The sequence below is a fragment of the Natator depressus genome, chromosome 4 (genome assembly GCF_965152275.1).
Source record: "Natator depressus isolate rNatDep1 chromosome 4, rNatDep2.hap1, whole genome shotgun sequence".
Classification (NCBI taxonomy): domain Eukaryota; kingdom Metazoa; phylum Chordata; order Testudines; family Cheloniidae; genus Natator; species Natator depressus.
The window spans coordinates 109,467,230-109,487,378 of NC_134237.1; the positions used below are offsets into that span (position 1 = coordinate 109,467,230).

Consider the following 20,149-nt stretch of genomic DNA (forward strand, 5'->3'; position numbering starts at 1 on the left):
CATTGAGACTGAACTTGATAAAGTTAGTCTAGCTCTGCTGTGACTTGGCCAGGGCACAAGAATTTTTCAAATAATTTATTTGTAAATTTTTATCTCTAAATAAAGAAATTTAATTCATCATATTAAAACATGAACATTACCCTTCATACCCCCCACCCCCCCCAAAAAAGAAAAGGGTAATAGAAAAGGGCAAAAGGAAAAAATCCCATAAGAAAGGCCCAATACGAATAAAACAAATAATAAGATCTTCTACACTTTCCACAGCATGCATCAGATGAAGTGAGCTGTAACTCACGAAAGCTTATGCTCAAATAAATTGGTTAGTCTCTAAGGTGCCACAAGTACTCCTTTTCTTTTTGCAAATACAGACTAACACGGCTGCTACTCTGAAACAAATAAATATGCAACACAACCATAACCATCACTAGCATTGTCTTTGTAGAAAATATGACTAACAAGCAGCCTGGAAGAGGCAATGCCCCTACTCTTACAGAAAGCCATTAGGATCTGTGTATCACCATTATGAAGAAACAGACTTGCATCTCATTTGAAAAAATGCATGCACACTAATGCAAATAACCTGCCCATTGCATGCACAGTACCATCAGTTATATATAAAACCCCATTTTTGGAAGAAGTAGCTGATTTGTGAACACATGTGTATGGCTTTGACTATTTGGACCTAAGTTCCTTTTTTCCCCAAATTTTTAAAAATGCGTATCCTTAATGGCTAGGAATAGTCAGCGTTTTTATTTATATCGCATCTGAAAGGCAGCACCTCCAACAGTGCCCCCTAGTGCCTGGCTGTGTCATTGAACTGGATTCAGTACCAACTCAGAGGGAAGTGTGCCAGTTATGGAGTCACCAGCACCCATTCCTGCAGCATCTGGTTTTGCTCGGAGGTCTCCCATCCAAGGCCTGATGTTGCTTTGTTTATGAAATCTGACAAGATTACAGCCCAAGATGGTGTGGCTTCAGGACGGCTTCCCATTATTCAAACCCTGCCATCGACAGGGTTTAGGGCCTGCTAACTCCTCTTGAAAGTCAAAGGGAGCTAGGTGCCATTTTGTACCTTTGAAAATCTACCCCACAGGAGATTAGCCACTTAAAATTGAAATGGGTTGAGCTTGGATATCAGGGAAAATGTTTTGATGGTAAGACAGATGCACGAGCTGCTACTTGGGGGAAAAAACCATGATCAGAGTTAATATTGTTACCCATCCATTGACCATAGCAGATCTGGGGCTCTTTAGGTTAGTTTTGATGGAGATATTTGTGACAGAATTGGGGTATTTTCGTAGTGTACTTTGTTTATTTAAAGAACATAACCAGTTGTGTTTCCTTGAACAGAGGTAGTCACAAACTCTAACAGCCAAGCAGCTTCCTCTTGCAGAAATCTTAGCTAAAGAGTCACTGCTCTATCACCAAGAAGCCACGTATTGGGCCTTTGCCTCTTTTGGATTCTCCCTGCTTACCACAAACCGTTCTTTGCTTCTGACTCAGCCCCAGAACTTAACTGGGGATCACCCTAAGCCCAAAACGGCTCACCATGAACCACATAGCTTCCAAAGGTAAGCCACATCAACCCTCCTTTTGTGTGGCTGCTTTGCAATACAAAGGAACCTCAGAAATGTTTCACTTTCCATCAGAAGTTCTTTAATTTACAAAATCCCTTTAACAACAGGCTGGATGAGGTAAGAGTTTTGTTCTGAGTGTTTATATGTTGTTAAAATATAGATATTCAGGCCTGCCTGTAAAGGCCTATACTTTAGAACTTAGGTGTATTTTTATCACTTAGCTAGTTATAGAGGTATAAAACAAAGAATCAAAATCACAAGTCCGACTCTGTATGGGCCTTCTCTCGCTAGGACAGTCTGAGGCTTTGTTTTTAGGCTAAGGCTGTTGGCTAAGCAGCGGGGCAGCCATAAGCTGGGAAGCGTACGGTCACATCCTCACATCCCAAACCTGTCACACTGAAATAAGGTGGTCTTGGTCTGTTGGGCACTATCAGGACAGGATCATCTTCCTATCACTACCAGATAAAGGAACAGATCTTAAGATGGTTACAACCTGTCTGGCAAGAAATCACTTATCAATGGTTGTGGTTGTGAACCCCTCATTTGTGTATTGTTTTACCTTTATGGCCCCCACTTTTCTATTGTTAATCTGTCTGGTTCGCTAGTTGTTTCTGTCTGCTGTATACAGTAATTAATTTTGCTAGGTGTATGTTAATTAGGGTAGTGGGATATAATTGGTTAGAGAATTATGCTACAATATGTTAGGATTGATTAGTTAAGTTTCAGTTAAATGATTGGTTTAGATATAGCTGAGAATATTACTATATAAACTGGGGTCAAAAGGAAGTGGAAGGGAAATTGGAATCATGCTTGCTAAGGTGCGGGGCGGGAACGGGAATAGGGAACAGGAACACAGGCAAGGCTCTGCGGCATCAGAGTTGGGAAGGGGGACATGGGCAAACATTCTGTGGCATCAGAGCTGGGAAGGGGGACATGGGTAAACACTCTGTAGCATCAAAGCTGGGAAGGGGGACAGTGGGTAAATGCTCTGCGGCACCAGAGCTGGGAATGGAACACTGGGGAACAGACTCTATCAGCGTACAGAGGTAAGCCTGACTGGTGTGAAGGGCTTCAGAATACGCTTGCTTGGAAATTAACCCCAATAAACATTGCATTGTCTGCACTTCGGACTTCTGGTCTTTTGCTGCTTGCTGTCTGCATGACAAGAACCAGAGAAGTGGGAGGATGAAGGGAAAGTCCTCTAATATATGTCATCAACCCATAACATGCATAATGACATTAACACATGTTTTGTTTATACAGAATGTCACCTATAAACATCTTATCTTTATTTTTCTTGTAACCATGTATGACTTCTATGCCTCGTTACTTGTACTCACTTAAAATCTCTCTCTTTATAATTATTAAACTTGTTTCATTGTTTTATCTAATCCAGTGTCTTTAAATTGACGTGTTTAGATAACTCCATTTGGGGTGACAAGTTGTGTGCATATTATTCTCTTTAAGGAATAACAGACTTAATACAGATTTCAGAGTAGCAGCCATGTTAGTCTATATCCGCAAAAAGAAAAGGAGGACTTGTGGCACCTTAGAGACTAACACATTTATTTGAGCATAAGCTTTCGTGAGCTACAGCTCACTTCATCGGATGCATTCAGTGGAAAATACAGTGGGGAGATTTATATACACAGAGAACATGAAACTATGGGTGTTACCATACACACTGTAATGAGAGTGATCAGGTAAGGTGAGCTATTACCAGCAGGAGAGCGGGGTGGGGGGAGGAACCTTTTGTAGTGATAATCAAGGTGGGCAATTTCCAGCAGTTGACAAGAGCATCTGAGGAACAGTGGCGTGGAGGGCAGCGGAATAAACATGGGGAAATAGTTTTACTTTGTGTAATGACCCATCCACTCCCAGTCTTTAGAATGCATCTGATGAAGTGAGCTGTAGCTCACGAAAGCTTATGCTCAAATAAATGTGTTAGTCTCTAAGGTGCCACAAGTCTTCGTTAGATTTAATACAGTTTGTACTGTCCAGGAGAGGGCTGGACAGTACAGGACATACGTTTCTAAGAGAAAATCTGAAACAGGGGTTGTGTTGGGCTTACTTGCAATATAACCAAGGCTAGTGAGAGCCAGAGTGTAACCCCAGTGTGGCGGGCAAGTTCTAGTTACACACATTCAGGGTGTGGCTTATATGCTGGAAGGCTGTTTGTGAGTGGCCCAGGTGGGAGCTACTTCAGCCAGGCATTGTAAGGCACCCAAAGTTGCAAGGCAGGGGTGACACAGCTGCCCATTAGTCTGGATTGTATCATGGTATGTCACACCAGGTCAGCCCAGTGGTCCACGTAGCCCAGTATCCTGTCTCCAACAGTAGCCAGTGCCAGATGTTTCAGAGGGAATGAACAGAACAGGGCAATTATCAAGTGATCTACACTAGGTTAGACAAGTATAGTAGCCATGGGGAGGCAGGAGCTCTGCTCACTGGCCCGGGATTCAGGGGTTGATTTCACCTCTCTGGTGCCTCTGCACTACATTCATCTAGAGCTCCATTACTTGGTACTACCAGTGGCATTCATGTGTCAATATCGTGTGGACCAGATTTGCACACCATTTTAAAATGTGAATATAAATGGGATACTGAGTTCAACATATTGTGTGCATCACTAAATGGCATGCATGTGCAGTGCATTTAGATTCATAGGTTCATAGATATTAAGGTCAGAAGGGACCATTATGATCATCTAGTCTGACCTCCTGCACAATGCAGGCCACCGAATCTCACCCACCCACTCCTGCAATAAACCTCTCACCTATGTCTGAGCTACTGAAGTCCTCAAATCATGGTTTAAAGACTTCAAGGTGCAGAGAATCCTCCAGCAAGTGACCCGTGCCCCATGCTGCAAAGGAAGGTGAAAACCCCCAGGGCCTCTTCCAATCTGCCTTGGAGGAAAATTCCTTCCCGACCCCAAATATGGTGATCAGCTGAACCCTGAGCATGTGGGCAAGATTCACCAGCAGGATACCCAGGAAAGAATTCTCCATAGTAACTCAGATCCCACCCCATCTAACATTCCATCACAGGCCATTGGGCCTATTTACCATGAATAGTTAAGGATCAATTAATTGCCAAAATCATGTTATCCCATCATACCTTCTCCTCCATAAACTTATTGCTAACTATGTTAGCAATTCTCCAGTCATACGGTACAACCTCTGAGTTTACAGATTCATTAAAAACTCTTGCTAATGGGCTTGCAATTTCATGTGCCAATTCCTTTAATATTCTTGGATGAAGATTATCTGGGCCCCTTGATTTAGTCCCATTAAGCTGTTCGAGTTTCGCTTCTACCTCAGATATGGTAATATCTACCTCCATATCCTCCTTCCCATTTGTCATGCTACCATTATCCCTAAGATCCTCATTAGCCTCATTAAAGACTGAGGCAAAGTATTTGTTTAGATATTGGGCCATGCCTAGATTATCCTTGACCTCCACTCCATCCTCAGTGTTTAGCGGTTCCACTTCTTCTTTCTTTGTTTTCTTCTTATTTATATGGCTATAGAACCTTTTACTATTGGTTTTAATTCCCTTTGCAAGGTCCAACTCTACTTGACTTTTAGCCTTTCTCACGTTATCCCTACATGTTCTGACCTCAATAAGGTAGCTTTCCTTGTTGATCCCTCCCATCTTCCACTCCCTGTATGCTTTCCGCTTTTTCTTAATCACCTGTCTGAGATGCTTGCTCCTCCAGCTTGGTCTACAACTTCTGCCTGTAAATTTTTTCCCCTTTCTTGTGATGCAGGCTTCCGATAGCTTCTGCAGCTTTGACTTGAAGCAATCCCAGGCCTCCTCCACCTTTAGATCCATAAGTTCTTCAGTCCAATCCACTTCCCTAACTAATTTCCTTAATTTTTGAAAGTCAGCCCTTTTGAAATCAAAAACCCTAGTCGCAGATTTATTTTTGTTTATCCTTCCATTCACTTTGAACTGAATTAGCTCATGATCACTTGAACCAAAGTTGTCCCCTACAATCATTTCTTCTATGAGGTCCTCACTACTCACCAAAACCAAATCAAAATGGCATCCTCTCTTGTCGATTCAGCAACTACTTGACGAAGGAATCCATCAGCTATCGCATCTAGGAAAATCTGAGCCCTATTATTATTACTAGCACTTGTCCTCCAGTCTATATCTGGGAAGTTAAAATCTCCCATGATCACGCAGTTTCCATTAGTATTTACTTCATTAAAAACATTAAAGAGGGCTCTAGCCATATCCAAATTAGATCCCGGCGGTCTATAGCACACCCCAAGCATTATCACAGGGGGGGCTCTAGTAGTTTTCTTCCCCAATGTGATATTTGCCTAGATGGACTCTGTCTTATCCATTCCATTGCTTCTTATTTCTTTACATTCTACCTCATAATTGATATACAATGTTACTCCACCACCTTTTACCTTTATTTCTGTCTTTCCTAAACAGCATATACCCTTCAATACCCGTACTCCAGTCATGACTACTATTCCACCATGTTTCTGTTATCCCTATAATACCTGGTTTCACTTCCTGCACCAGTAGCTCTAGTTCCTCTGTTTTGTTACCTAGGCTCCTCGCATTGGTGTACAAACATCTTAATTTTTACTGTTTGGCCTCGCTCACTTACTGTGACTTACTTACTGTGACTTACTGTCACTTACTGCTCATTTTTACTGTTTGGCCTCGCTCATTTACGCAATTAGGCACAGACATTCTACAGCCAGTATGACCTATTAGACTGGTATCCACACTGCCCTTCCTCCTTATGTCCATTCTCCTACCCACGGCTGTATCCTTTCTTACTTTGTTTTCTTCCCTCTCAATGTTAAAATCCGGCGTGGAGATTACCTGGACATCTCCCAACCATCTCCCCCAAATTCCTAGTTTAAAGCTCTCAATCAGCTGTGTCAGCCTCTATCCTAGAAGTCTATTTCCTTCCCTACTCAAATGAAGTCCATCACGAGAGAACTGTCCTCTGTCCATGAATGCCTCCCAGTGGCCATACATCCCAAAGCCCTTCTTATAGCACCACTCTCTGAGCCATCTGTTGATAGTCATAATCTTGTCACACCTTTGTTGCCCTTCTCTAGGAACAGGCAGAATCCCACTGAAGATCACCTGAGCCTTGATTTCCTTAAGCATCTTCCCCAGCCTGGCGTAGTCTCCCTTGATACGTTCCAGCGAGAATCTACCGGTATCATTTTTCCCACATGAAAGACAATCAGTGGATTCTCAACCTCAGGTCCACATCCTGTATCTTAGCACCTGGAAGACAGCACACCCTTCTATTCTCTGAATCAGCTCTGGTTACAGGCCTGCCCATTCTTCTCAGTAAGGAATCCCTGATCACCTAGACCTGCCTTTTCCTGGTGACAGTGCGATTCTCCGGTCTATCCCCTGTTCTCTCTGACTGCAAGTTCTTTCCATTCCTATTCTCCCTTGTAATCCTCTTCAACCCATCCTGTATCCTTCTGGGGCTCATATTTGGTGTAGTCTCCATTGAGTCTTCCCCTTTTCCTATAAGACTAGCTGCTCTTCTCTTCTTCCTTGCCCTTCTAACTTCAGTGACCACCTGCTGAACTCCTTCTTCATTTTCCAACTCTGCAAACCTGTTCTTGAGCTCTATTTCTCCTTCACTAGCCCGTCTTTTCCTCTGCCTGGTTCTCTAGTCACATGCTTCCACTGTCCATTTTCTTCAGCAGTCCAGCAGTCTCCCCTCAGAGTTCTTCGGTCCTCTTCCATCCGCAAGTCTGAGCTTTTCCCTTCAGCCGCCTCATGTCTTTGCTCTATCATCCGCTTGAACCCCCTTCTAAACTCAACCAGACTTTCCACCTGCATCTCCAATCCTCGGATCTTTTCCTCCATCAGCTCTATCCGACGGCACTTCATGCAGACAAAACTCTTTCCAGGTGCCCGCTCCAGGATCATGTACATACCGCAGCTTCCACATCCAGGCATCTTCGTTGTGTCTTCCACTACATGGGTCACTCCCACTGCTGCCTCTGTATCTGTCATAACCTTCCCACCTAAACCCTGTTAATCTGGGAAACACAAACCACACCAATATGCCAGCACCCACTGCAAAAACAAACCCCAAACAAGCACCGCAAGACAAACTCCCCTTTCAAACTCCCCTGTTTACAGCTCTGTTTGCTGGCTCCTGTGCCGCTGCAGCTGTCTGTGCTGTTGCCTGACTGACTGGCTACCTTCATAGGACCCCTACTCAAAGAATATGATATATGGAATGGTTATTTTTCTCTATGAGATACTTACTATAATGACATAGATGTTACTTTGTTATGCATCACAAGATTTCTCATAAGCACTAATGGGCTTGCAAGGTAACCAATGTTAATATGTATTCCTGTCACAAGATTTCACGAGGGAAAGGCAATTAAATGATCTTATCAACCCCGTACTTAGGCAAAATAGGGTGAGTGTGAAGGTTGTAACTTATTACAGTCTAATCTTTTGATTTCATTGCCCAAGTGTGTGCGAGACATCAGAGCCTGAGGAGATAGCAAGATATGGTTTGTGTCTGATAACTGCCTGGATAAATTAATAGAAATGCATGTGACAAGAAATGGAGATCACTGCCAGTGTAGGCCGGGGGTATACTTCAATTAGTTGGGGTGAATGGATATAGTTTGTTCTTCTTGCTGGCCAGAAGCTTTGAAATTTTCTCTTTTAATTTGGGTAGAGGGAATGTTTTGGTGTGTGCTTTTTGTTTTGTTCTGAGAGGAGGGGCAAGGGTGTAACTTGCTTTTGTTTTCGGTGTGTCCTACAGAAACCCTGAGCTCTTCAAGTACTAGCCTGCATCCAGGAGGAGTATACCCAGTGGCCAAGTAGTGATTTTAGGTTCCCCACCAGAGATACCTGATTTGCATGGGATGGCTGCCAAGCACTTCTGAAAATCTGACCACATTAAAGTATCTCAAGTCAGCACCCAAAATCATTAGTCGCTTTAGAAAATCTTGATCTATACATTTAAGATGGCTTTTGATCTTAGAAAGAGTGGTTTGTTCTATCTGGTGAAGAGTAAATAAATAAGAGGCTTACTATAAAAATGATGATATGGCATGCAACTCAGAAAAGCTAGGTGCACATTATCTATATTTATATAAGGTATCTGATGTTGCTGGTTGGTGTTTGAAAATTATGGAAGCTGTTATGACTCCTGGTGACTGAAACCTTTTTATTGTTTGTTTGTTTTTCCATTGCTAGGAGTCATCACACATTTTCTTTCATTTTAGACTGCGTACACTTTCTTTAATTTTTTCAATGTTGGGACCTAGTTGATGGGAGGAGAATCATTTGCGATAGAAGCTTGCGATCCATTAAGTTTTTACATTTTATACGTTTTATACGCTTAAACTCGCTTTCTACATGTCCAACAAAATTTAAGATTGTATAACATTTCTCTCCACGGGGAGGCCTGCAGAAGAACAGAAGTAGATGTTGATGGAAGGAGGTAGGAAACAAGGTAGCTGTGAGAAAGAGAAAGTGGGGTGACTGAGAGGTAAGAAGAAGCATGGTACTAAGGGTGCCACCCAAGTAGAATAAACCATAACATATGGTGTTTTTTTCAATTGCCAAATGGAGCTGGCTCTTGCAGACATATCAGTGGCCTTTGTATGGTGGTGAGGATGCTGAGAAATAAAGCCAACAAAATTGAAAACCTCACACCTCTATGATGCCTGAGTCTTTTAGGAGATCTCATGCCCAACCAGTCCCCTGAGTAAAAATTTGAATGACATATATTTTAAGAACTGAGAGGAAAGTAAGAGAAAGTCACATATAGGGGTCTAAGAGCTATCAACATCCTAAGGCTATGTCTACACTATAGACCTTACACCCTGTGTAGCCGCTCTATGCTGGTGGGAGAGAGCTCTCCCGCTGGCATAATTAAATGACTCCCAATGAGCAGCATACTGCTGTCTACATGGGCACATTTGTCGGTGAAAAACAAAAGTACTAGTGTAGCCAAAGCCTAAATAAGAAACTGGAGTCTATAAAATTTTGCATGGACTCTGTATCGGGTGGGTGGAGAGCCTTATTAGGTATGGGCTCCAGGTGATACACCTTTAAAGAAACATAAAGGAAATTGTATGAATACTGTTGAAACTCTCCTAAAAGACAGGACTGCTTAGTTTAGGTATAGAACAAACTAAGAAGCCATGGCAAATCTTATCCCTAGTGTGACTCACGTGGCTTCAAAAAAGTTACACTGGGGATGAATTTGGTCTGAGGTGCATGCTCATAATATTCAAATTCTTGGATTATAAAAAAAAAGGAGACAACCACAAATATTTCAGCTAAAGACTCCAAGGGACTCTGTAATGACAGACAGCAACAGACACCAGAATTGCCCAGACCTGAGTATGTTAAGAAATTATGCAAGTATCAGGGGGTAGCCGTGTTAGTCTGTATCCACAAAAACAACAAGGAGTTTGGTGGCACCTTAAAGACTAACAGATTTATTAGGGCATAAGCTTTCATGGGTAAAACACCACTTCTTCAGATGCACACCACTTCTTCAGATGCATCTGAAGAAGTGGTGTTTTACCCACGAAAGCTTATGCCCTAATAAATCTGTTAGTCTTTAAGGTGCCACCAGACCCCTTGTTGTTTTTGAAGAAATTGTGCAGTCGCTTTGACTTTTCTTTTTTGTTGTTGGTGTTCATAATGTTGATATTGAGATTTCTTTTTTTAAAGTAACCACCAGCAAAATGCTGACAAAAATAGGAAATTGTATGGAATTTTGTCCTGCGTAATTTACTGGAAACTTAACTACAAATCCCAGATATTTTCCCCACCCTAACATATCGAGTGAAGAGCAGATTTTCTATAGTTATTACAAAGAGAGGTATTTCAAAATTAGTTTGAAAAAAGTTGTAATAGTAAAGCAAAGGCAAGGATGCTGCTTGTCTCTGAAATATTATACTGGTATTTTGTAAACAAAGTAGTTCTCATGTGAGTGAAGGGCAGGTGAGAATTTATACTCTGTGTGGAACAAGTATGAGTATTATCAATGTGTGCAGTTCAATAATTGGTGTCAATTGACTTTGTCATTCTGATTCTGCAGCAAAACTGGGAACTATATTCACATCTTTTATTCACTCACAGACTGAAATTAGTTCTATAGCCTCTGGGCTCCCTGAAGCTATTTCTGTGACTCACTGAATTGCTTCTGCTGGGCTACTTTACATTAGAAATTAAATAACTGCTGTAAGTCTGACAGAAGTTCAGGTACCTAGTTTCAGTCGTACAGGATAATGATAATGACAAACTTACAAGCGGAACAGGAAAAGCATGGACTAAATAGTGAGAAGTAAGTGGAGTGATCTGGGATAGGAGAATGCCTATCAAATTGAAATGTAAGATATTTTAGACCATAATTAGGCTTGCATTTTTGTATAGTTCCACATGCTGGACACTGACAAAGCAATAGGAACAGATCTTGAATACAGAGGAAATTAAAATGTTAAGATGGATGCTTGGAGTTACTAGGATGGACCATGTTCAGAACAAATGAATTAGGGTAAGTGTGAAGGTGGTATCAATTACAGTAAATTGAGGGAGTCCAGGCTTGAATGGTTTGGTCATGTGCAAAGAAAATCGGAAGACTATATAGGAAAAGTGTTCAGCTTAGAAGTAGAGGGTAAGAGAAGGCTTGAAAGACCCAAAACTAGATGGACGGATGCTGTGAAAAAGATTTGATTAGCTGTGGAGTTTCTGAGGAACTGCTTCAGGACAGGCTGGAATGGAAAGGAGAACTTGGAGAGCTGACCCCATGTAGAGGAGACTAAGGCTAGAAGAAGAAGAAATTAAATAACTGCTAAAAGTAGTTGGTTTCTGACCTGATATTGTAGGTCACATCTACACTTATATTAAAACCATGTTACTAGAGGTGGCTTGAGAATAAAATGGCTTTAACTCAGTTTGGCCATCCCTTATGGATGGGGGGCAAACTGTGCTAACACCGTCTTAAATTCCATGTTCAAGCACAGGTCACTACTTACACTTAAAAACAGCTTTTATTAACTGTGTTAACACTGTTTGACCCTATCTATATTGACAGGTTAAACTATTTTTGCCCTGAAATGAATTTAAACCATGTTTGAACAAGTAACTTGGTTTTAAAAAAACTCTACTTTTTTTATAATACACTTTTAGTGCAGCATAACAAAGGGATGAGAATGGTAACACTTTAGAAGAGTATTCTAAATAAAACCTCGCTCTCATCCCACTTCAGAACAGTGCAGAAGCATGTTCTTAGAGTTAAGCACATGCTTAAGCACTCTCCTAAATAGGAAATGCTAAACAGGGACTTCTGTTATATGTACACTACTTTCTCCATTACACTTACCCTGTTGGGAAGTGTGTGATGATATTCCAATATGCATCCCTAGGGAAGTGTTTATTACTTTATGTGGTTTATGCTACAAAGCCTTAAGATTCTGTCAGTCAGGGAGCACTATTTTTAATAATTAAAATTATTTGTAATCTCTTAATTTATTTTTTGAGTTCTGGAGATCAAAGCTCCCTGGCTAATCCAACAGCACCTCAAAACACAAAATAATAAATAGTTACTATTACTAAGGGGTGCTCACATAGACCTTCAGAGATTCAAAGTACTGTACAAACATTAATTAATCTTCACAGCACCTTTGTAAAGTAAAGGATTCATATTTTCATTCTACAGAATTTCACGCTCAGTATATAGCCCTGCACTACTTACTTAGGTAGAACTCTTTGAACTCAGGTAATCAATGCACGACTGAGCCTCTAAATAGCAGTACTGCCAACTCTTGTGAGTTTTTCCAGGAGTGACGGAATTTCAGGGGATTCTGGGGCTTGTCTTGTGATGACATGAAGAAGCTCCAGCCTCCTCACAAAGTTCAGCTCTTCTGGAAGTCTCTCCCCACTACTCGCCATTTGCAAAGAGCCCAGTAGTTTGGCACAGCTCTGCTTCCTCCTCCTCTTCCCCTCCTGTGAGAAACATGAACAGGATGGTGCCATTGCTCCTCCCCACCTTCCTCCTGCAGCACAAAGCCTGAAGAGCGGCAGAGGGGAGAGAAGAGTCCCTAGAACTGCCCCACATCCTGGAAAAGGGAGCGGGGGCTGAACCAATGGTGGGGGCTGGTGGGGACAGATTTGATGGGGGTGGGGTTGATGGGGGCTGGGTTGGGACAAGATTAATCGCAGGGCAGGGGACGGGCAGATATGGGGATAAGATCTCCTGCAGCAGGGGCCAAAATCAACTTAGCCAATATATTTGAGAGAGTGAGCAACACTGGGGATGGGCAGAGGAAGCACAAAAATCAAAAGATAAACCCAAAACCCCACAACAGAGTCTTTTAAAAAAACAATATCTGATGATGCTTGGGCCAATCTCATGATTTTTGTTCTCTTCTGGGTGGCAATACTGAAATAGTATGCACAGTACTAAATATGCCATGTTTAAAAGAGGAATGCTCATTTTAATTATCATTTCTTGATGCAAAATAACTCATTCATAGTTCTGTTTTCCTTTCCATTCCACAAATGAGATATTTGAAACCTATAAAAATACAAAAACAAATCTAGTTTTCACAATGATGCATTCTATCACTAGAATTCCTAATATATGGTATAATTTTCTAGACAATTTGTCAGACAAGTCCAACATTATTAAAATAATAAGTCAAAGAGGACAGAGCAAATGAACTGACGTCACCAACAAGCCTGAAGTCTTTGGAGCCAGATCACAACCTTATTTGTTTGTCCCCTCTCAAGTACTGATTGCACGCCACTCTGAAACTGTACATTCTCAATTCTTTTGAAGTGAAATACCAGCAAAATATTCCAATTTGAAATAACATGGAAAAGACAGTGTAGCTTTTCTTGAATTGATATGGCTATTTTCCAGTATTAATAAAAATCCCATTTCTGCAACACCTAACCCTGAACTACAGTCTTTTAAGTTCCATACTGCTAGATGACAAACTTGACATATTGAGTTTTATAGATCTAATACAACTTCAAACACAAAAGAAATACTAATTCCGTATAGTAATGCAACAGTGTCATTCTGGATTTAAACTACTTAACACAAGCACAGCTGCTCAGGTCTTGTCCCACTTCCAGAGATCTTCTTCATAATCCAAATGGAATCCAACAGTCATGGAAAGCATTCACAGAAAGTAAGTAATATGTTTATGTCACACTTGCTTTTCAATGCTAGTAAATCCACCAACACCAGCAAAATGAAACAAATATTAAAATGTAAGAGTATATAGCCATGAAAAAGTCAACGCAAGAAAAGATTCATTCTTAAGGATTTCACTTATCTTCTTGGCAATCAAGGATTAATTAACTACATTTAGTACTGATAGACTTGATAATCATGCTCTTGTTTTAGCATAAGAGATTCTATGTTGTAATTAGAAATGAAGAAATACAAAGAAATTTGAAGAAATTCCAAATATTTACATATGGAAGCTATTTTTTCAACACTTGAAAAGACCGTCTCCTCTGTACTGGCTAATTATTATAACTATGTTGAAGAGATGGGAGGAAACAATCTATTCTTCCAACTCACACTCACACCAAATATCCAGTTTGCTAAAGAAAATGAGCTCCTATGGTTTTTGGCAGAAGTCTGAGCACAATCTATAATATTCAGTCAAAGTTTTTCTGACTCAATTCACTGAAAAGATCTATGAATTAGGACACACTGTGTTTCAATGTCATTAGCAGCTAAACTGGAAGATACCCTAATCTGAGAGAGTATAGAAACTAGGAGGACCTTATGTAGGAAAATATGTTCTTGTGAACAAAAATACCACATGTTGGCAATACATGACAGAGACTCTTGAGATTCCATTCCTAATTCACTAGCAAAATATGTCTATTATTAATTAGTTCTTTTAGATTTGCGTGTACTTTTACCAGGACATTGCAAAATGTATGGACATACTGAGCCAGATCCCCAGGTGCCAGAGATCTGCCCAGCATGCAAGTCAGGTTGTGTGGACACATGCTTAAAGCTCAACTTGCACTCTCCTGAAACTGCTTCAGTGTGTGTGCAGGGACAAGGCTACTCAAACTTATACTGACTACAGATGTCTTCAAGGGGCTGAAACTGTAAAGAAGATCAATATGGTGCTGGGTTATCCCAGCCACATACCCCTTCAAATAGCCATGCCCCTTTTCCCTGCTTTGCCAGCAGCAGGGAAGTGATATAAGAGCCCTTAAACCAAATTGGCCCACCATCTTTGCAGTACAGTAAATGTGCTTTATGGCCAAATCCCATTGGTGATGCAATACACCAGAGAATCAAGCCCATTGTATTCACCACCAAATAGCTTGATGTGAAACTTTGAAACAAGACTTTTTTCAAAAAAGGATAAAACAATGCACATATCTGACCTACAATAACTTATCCACATGCAAACACCAAGACAGTTTTAAACCTTCCCATGAAGTTGCTAAATAGTGCTGGAAGAAAATGTGCTCACATGTTATCTTAGCAGAATAACATATCAATCAGTATTGTATTCTCAGAGTAGAATCCCAGAGCAATTAAATATCATATCCAAACTGATAACAAAAGAAGTCATTATTAAAATAAGTGGCAAAGAATTAACACTACTTTATATCTCTCCTAATGTGTTCCCACAACTATTTCCACTGTTTGATTTTCTTCTTCTTTTTTATAACTATGAGAACAACTTGATAGGTATCTTAGAAATCTTCATGCTATGATTTTTAAACTTACCACTAGCATTAGCCATGCCTGTACCGCTCTCCCACTGATTATCAGTAAGCAATCTAAGGATGAGACAACCCAGTGGAGAGAGCTATTAAATGATTAACACAGTAGAGTATTCCAATTTTATTAAAACCCCACATCAAAACTTTATTTGAAGCACCATGGAATAAAGAAGGAACAGACACTAAATTCTTTCTTTTCCTTACCTTAGCCTGCAATAGACACCAGATGCTCTTATCTCAAGAGCATACCATTTTACTATTCTGGGTTTCCTGAAGATTCAGGAGATTCCACTGGCAAACACCATCTTAGATCAAGCAAATGGGGTTTGGATGCAGCTGGCATATGACAACAAGAACATAGCATGAAAACTTCCCATTGAGGTGATTGGGTAAACACGTTTTCCTTGGGGTTTTTTGTTCTCTTATTTGCTAACTTATCTTTCACTGGTGGCATTGATTGGGGCCCCTTACTTCCTCCTGCCCAGGAGAGCCCAGTGTGGCTGCATGAAAGTTAAAGGGCTGATTGACTGAACCAAAAAGAGGCAGAGCCAAAGAACTGAAAGCTGGTCTCTAAGGCATGGATCGATGGGTTCAGTTCAGACCTTCAGCACAGTCAGGAGCTTGAGTCAAGTGACAGGTCTGGAAAAAAGCTGTGACTTTGGAAGGGCTAATAATAGTCTAACAGGCTGCTACCCGAGCTTTTGTAAACCCAAATTATCAACTTCTCTGAATTGTAAATACAAAACCACTCTATTTTTGGATACATTGTAGACTTCTAACTTTTTCTCTCTTCTAATTGAAAGAAATGAGTCTCTGCCCCATAATAACTGTGCTACAGATGTAGTGTGACAGTGATAAATATAGCATCCTTTCACATATTGTTGGGAATTTATGATGTGCATTTAATATCAGTGCTCCGGCACCTGCTGTTAGATTTAAGGAATGGAAATTGTTACTATCACCACCACATGTGCTCCTTTCCAGGAATGAAAGTGCTCAGGCATTTCAGATGGATTGGAAATACACAGTTTCCATATATTTCCCTAATGGCTCATCTCAGGGGGAAGTCTTTGCTTTTCTGTGTTGTCTTCATTTAGACTTGAAAACTGCATGGTTTTTAAATATTTCAACAAACTACTTTTATTTATGTAACTGAGGCGAAAAAGCTGGCCTCACCTCTCCTTGGAGGGAGCACAGTCAAGGTTACATTCTGAGAATGCAAAATCAAAAAATTTAAATGCTGACCTGAGTAATACATAAAAATTGTCACTTTTTAAAAGCTACATTATAGTTTTCGTTGATAGCGCTTTGGGGCATTATTATAGCTCAGTGTACTCTCCACATTGCTGATTTTTATGTGGTTTTGATAGAAATGTGGTAAAGCATTTGTGAAAAACTGCTACTCCCTTACCTGAATGTTTTTTGTTATGAGATTGTGTGCTCTTTAATGTGTGGGCCACTGGGAGAGGAATTCAGCTGACATTCAGATGGCAAAGGAAGAGAAAGAGAGAAACACCCCTAACAAGTAAGTTATGCCACTTCATACATCCAAAGGATACAACATTTCACTCAGGGGATTTTAAATGACTGGCATTCTTGCTGCTGACAAGCTCTCATTCACAGCTGGTGATATTAGGGCAGTCAGGACTGGTTCTAGGTAAATTACCACCCTTAGAGAAGATGGGATTTAGCATTCCTTTGCTCTTAGCTCTCTTTCTGCCATTTCAGCTCAGCAGATCACCTGATCTCTGTCCTCCCAATGCACCACTTTTTCTAATTCATCATATGCAGTGACACAGAGTCAGTAAAGACAGAAGAAATTCCCTGGTCACTAAAGAGTGCTTTAGAGGTTTAAGTGCCAGTCATTGTTCAGCCTGATTTGGACATATTTCAAAACTGGGCCAAGAGTTTGCAGGTGGTAGATATTTGTCCTTGAAAAATTCTAGGGAGCCAGGTTTTTGTTTAAGAAAGTACTGCAGTTTCTTTAGGTATGGTCATTCGCTTTTAAGTGCAGCATGGATAATTACTTTATTGTAGTCAATTCTTCATCGCAAAATGTGCAATTTGTTCTCCTGGGTACATCTGAATGTAGTGCATTTTCCTTGACCAGCCTTAGATTCTCCATACCATCAGCACAAAGAGAGAGGCATTGAGAAATCAATTCAGTAACTGCAAAGTTCAGTTTTGCCTTTGAGAAGAGAACAAGGCTAAAAGACCTGCCAGACTTCCTGTGTTTGTGATAGTTAAGACCTTGGGAATGGACAATAAGGACATTGGAAATGAAGCTGCAGTTAATAATCATTGTTGAAGTGTGTCATTTACTGGTGTGTACGGTGGTTTTGGCCATGTTGAGAGAAGGTTTGAATGATAGAGGAATAACACCTCTATTCATGCAAATATGATTTCATTTACATAATGAATAGAAAATGAAGCAGAACATTTTGAAGATATTTATCACTATGGCAGAGCAAAGGTGTCTCTGTTTCCGGTTACCAGAGATCATGTGTGAGACATGATAGATTAACAATTGCAGCACTTTATATCAATATCTTGTATTGTTTCAAATGTTTCTCTGCATAAAAGAAATGAAATCAGCATAAGAAACAGAAATCCAGTCACATACATCATGTGGATGAATGCTGTAAAGATAAGCAAATCATTCTGAAAAACATTGATTAATTCTGTCTTAAAGGCTTTGTCAAAACCAGGAAATCTACATTTGTCTCATATGTAATTACTAGACATAAAACACATGTTTTGCTCCTGGAGGACTTGGATAGACAGGGATAGAGTAATGTTTGTAATATTGTACTTGAACACTTACTCGGTATAAGTGTTTGTGAGTTGTGGAGTTAATCGTTAGTTTGCATATATCCATAATAATCTTTCTTATAGACAGTCTAGAGGACCAGGGAACAGACTACAGAACAACAAAAGCTCCCCAAGCCAAAGTAAATCACATGAATTATGAGAATAAAAACAGCTTTTCTTTGCAAAAGTAAGAAACTCGTGTGCTTGTTTTTGCTTTATTGGATTAAAACAGTACCTGAATGTTAAGAACCTTCATTTGACATCTGGCTAACGACAATTAAATGAATTACATTTCTTATAAAATTAGATCCAGCTTTTGCTATGATTACAATAGTTATTATAAAAATGTCTCTGGTCTTGTATCTTCCAATCAGCAGACACTGCACCTCTATTCTAACTTTTGTGCCTTCAAAGATTTTAGAAAAATAGGGAATTAGCTCACTGAGCAATGCATTTCTAGCAGTCAAAGCTACAATTCTGACTATTTATAGGTACCTAGGCTTCCCAATACATGGTATATACCATGAATATGTTTGTAGTCCAGTCATCTATCATGCCAAACAATGTGTTCTAAGTGTTCTTCTAGTCACAAAGAAGTCTTTCTTTGATTGAAATGAGGTTGGTCATAAAAATAAGAGAGACATCTTCTTAAAATGAGGATCTTAATTTATTTACTTACCTATTGTGATGCTCATCACTTTGATTCATCAGGAGTATGTATTGCAATCTCTGAGGTAAGCCATAGCATCTGTGGCCAGAGAAGTAACCCTGTTATAATAATAGCAATTATTATTATGCAGAAAAACTTATTCAATGGGAATGGCCTGGTGGACCAGCCTTTTGTCCTGATTAAATGTCCTTCCCAATTCACAGGAGACACTGTTACAATTTATGATAGTAGAGGAAGCTGTATGGAGCTTATCAAGTTATTGGACTGGCTCAGGTGGGAGCCTGCTTATTTATCAACGTGCCCAGCAAAGAGCATATTGTACCTATGCTCTATAATCTGCACTGGTCTGCAATATGTTTCTGGGGGCAATTCAAGAGGCTGACTCCTTGTGTTACACCGCAGTAGTTCAGATCAATCCAGGGAAGTACTTAATTTGTAATGAAAGAGGTGCCAGGGCTCAAGCAATTAGGTGCTGGGGCTCAAGCAAGTTTGTTACTTTTATAACTGATGCAGTTTGCCCAGAGGTACCAAGGCTATGAACCACCAAGCCTAGACGTGCCAGGGCTTTGAACTGCCAAGTCTAGAGATACCGAGGCTCAGCCCCAGCAAGCCCTGACAAAAATTAAGCACTGATCCAGGTGCTTGAGCTGAAAACCCTAGGTTTAAACCAAGACAGGTGTTTTCAGGGAATGGTCCTTGACTGCCCATGTAGGTTCAATGCAGCCTGTATCTATTGACCTACAGGCAATGCTACACAGCCCATATGTATTCTCCAGCTTTCCCTCGGGAATGGGGAGGAAGGATGAGAGCATCGGGTGGGAAGGAGACAGAGTGTATTAGTTTGGGGTTTACTGAGAAGGAATTCATAAGGATAAGGGTAGTACTGAATTTTTGTGTATATTTTTATACATTGTTTTTCTGCCTTGAGCTCTGGACAGTCCCTTTTCTGTATAAATCAAAATAAATTAATTAATTAATCTGAATCTACAAAGTCACCTGGAGGCATCTTAATTAAGCAGCTGCTATTGCCATTTAGTATCATTAAACTTATATGGGTTCCCTGGGAGATGTCCCAATTAAGTGGAATTCCCAATTAAGTTGAGTGCACTGTGCAAAAAAAATGCGCCTTTCATCTAGAGATTTAAAAATGCTTTACCAATATTAATTTAACAACTTCACCCCATTGTATTGGAACGTGACTTTTAAAGCATTTGCTGATTTAAGACCAGAAGCAATCCAATATCAAATAGTACCTAAAGTGGGCCAGATCACTAGCTGGTGTAAATCAGCACAGTTACACTGAAGTGAACTGTTACTTACACTAACAGAC

At 40.3% G+C, this 20,149-nt stretch overlaps 1 long non-coding RNA gene across 1 annotated transcript in view; it reads right to left on the minus strand.

Moving 5' to 3' along the window:
* The window catches only part of LOC141985960 (uncharacterized), a 203,346-nt gene that overhangs the window by 102,478 nt on the left and 80,719 nt on the right, over nucleotides 1-20,149 (minus strand). Inside the window, exon 3 of the long non-coding RNA XR_012639077.1 lies at nucleotides 18,829-18,917. This is a non-coding gene — a long non-coding RNA (uncharacterized LOC141985960). The remainder of the gene's footprint in view (nucleotides 1-18,828; nucleotides 18,918-20,149) is intronic.